This window comes from Pagrus pagrus (genome assembly GCF_965226575.1).
Source record: "Pagrus pagrus genome assembly, chromosome: 7".
Lineage (NCBI taxonomy): Eukaryota > Metazoa > Chordata > Actinopteri > Spariformes > Sparidae > Pagrus > Pagrus pagrus.
In genome coordinates, this window is record NC_140191.1 from 26,945,514 (window position 1) to 26,948,009 (window position 2,496).

Genomic DNA, 2,496 nt, shown 5'->3' on the forward strand with positions numbered 1-2,496 from the left:
TGTCCCCTACATGTGCAGTGAACAGCGCTGTCCTCTTTCCACTTACGCACTGTCACTGTACATTAACATCTCGCAGGTGTTAGAAGTGCTTCTCAAACCTTGTGGTTCAGCTTCTCTTCCTCTTCTTCTGTTCACTTCCTCTTATTTCAGTTCCTTCACATCAGTTTTCCATTAACTTCCCTCCAAAGTAAAACATGGCTGCTGTTCATTCAATGTATCATTTTTAAAATTCCATCAGTTGGAGATTTTGTGTTATTTCTTCTTAGTTTAAAATGTCTGTTTTTTACTTTTAGACTACTTTAGACAAGGGTGTAACATTATGTTATGTAATTTCAGATGAAAAAAACACTTCTATGCAATTTAAGGAGGTGTAATGGGGAGATTGAATGTGATTAGAGTAGATGATTACCATATACAGTAGATACGTAATATTATGCATATATCAGTATACAGTATGCTTATCACATCTATTATCCAATAGCCTCAGTATAGGTGACTTTACATGTTAGGACCTGGGTTAAAAATTTCACGCCAGAATCAGTGGCTGCCAGTTACAGCTGCAATGCAGTTGCTAGTGCTGCAAAGCATTCATTCTCATTTGTTAGTTAACATTCCTTGGTGCAAGCTATTTTTCAGAACATTTTTAGCAAATGGATGAATTTACGCCACAGTGTTCAATGAACTCATTAAAATAAGTTTCTAAGGAAACATGTTCAGCTTATTAGCAGACTTCCCAGCATGCATTGTTTGAGAGTTAAAACTTACATAAAACATATATGATGGAAACCTGGTGTCTTTAATACTTTTTTTTAGAAAAGTTGGGGTTGTTTTTTTCTCACAATAATGTAAACACGGATAACAGCTGGTTTTGAATTCAGTCATTAGTCTTCGGTGTGACTGAACAGTTTATTCAGCTAAATACAATGGTCGACTGTCGACCATTGTCGGGATTGTTTTCGGGAGCATATGTCCCGCACCATTGGCACTTGAAGGCCTTTTGTCGGAGGCATTTTGTCTGATTGACCATGTAGAATCGGCTGTGGGTCTTGAGAGAAATCACCCTGATCAGCCGTTCAGGTAAGCAGATCAATGCACAAAAAGAGAAACAGAAAAAGCAAGGGAAAGCCCTATGATCCTGTCATTGTAGTATCTGACATCTTGGGATTTACCGACTCGTCAAATACACAGACACATTGGGACGGTGGCCGACTCGTCCTACCTCCTCGTCAGTATTTGACAAGTTGGGAATAAGACTCAAAATCTTACAAATAGCACCTTTAATTTATCTCACATATTATAATATTGTCCAGCAAGCACCAGGGCAAATGTTTTTTTGCATTGTTACTGGTGTTATTGTGCTCTATAGATTACAATGTCTCCGCTGTTTGCACAAATCCATTATTCAATTAGTCACCAAGACTTCATGCAGTTAGACGATGAGCGATGCCATGTGTTTGATTGGTGACAATTTTCCCATATATGACAAAGTACTTTTCAGGCTGAGGGCCAGCAATCAGAGCCTTCTGACTCTTCCTGTTGTCATTGGAAAGGAACCTCAAATTTCTCTTAATAAGCCAACCAGACCATTTGTATAATCTGTACGAAAACATTACTTTATAATGTAAAAGTACAAAATACAATAGTGCACTCTTATATGTGAACAAATTTAAAAAAGGCAATGACCTACTTCCAGTTTAAATTAGTTTTTCCAACTCTGCTCAAATTGTTGCCCTTGACTTTAAAAAATGTGCTTTCAGTTAGTGAAATTATGTTAATTATTTTTTCATTCAATTCAAAAGTTGAATCAGCATTAAAAACCTCTCAGGGTTCGCTTTTAAAACACTTATATGAACTCCAATTCTCCACTAAGGGCACAACTCACCGTTCTCAGAGACACTCGGCCTCGACTGTACAGTTCCCACACTATCCCTTCCTCTGTCTGAGGAAAGAGGAAGGAAGTGGTACAGCTCAAGGATGAGTAGGCCTTATGTGACTCACACGCTGCCACTGACCCGTGTGGCAACCTGATAAGCTCACATTATGTCTCAACTAGCCCTGTGGCATAATACCACGCCAGCATGCCAGCCCAATAGGAAGCTGCCACATGATGCTCGATGACAGCCGCAGACCTTTTTTCCACGGCAAAGAAGGAATGCAGCCCATACATGGGCATAGATGGTGTGCATATGATAATGTGCCATCCTGCTGAATATGCAAATGCAGAGTCAATCTGGGTCAACAAAGTAAATCTTAATACTTTCACGCGTGTCAGTGCATTTTAATGAACATTTTCTTCAAAGGGAAGGATGCTTTTGGGTGAGAAACATCAGTCTTGTTACCAATGGCAACAAACATCTAGTGAAAAGGGGTGAAAATGAAAAAATGCTCAGTAAGAGACGGATCAGGTACATTCACAACTGAAGCTAGTTTTAAAAAATGTTTTTCTAGCAATTGAAACATTAATATGCGCAAATACAAACGTGAGGAAAGGGTCTC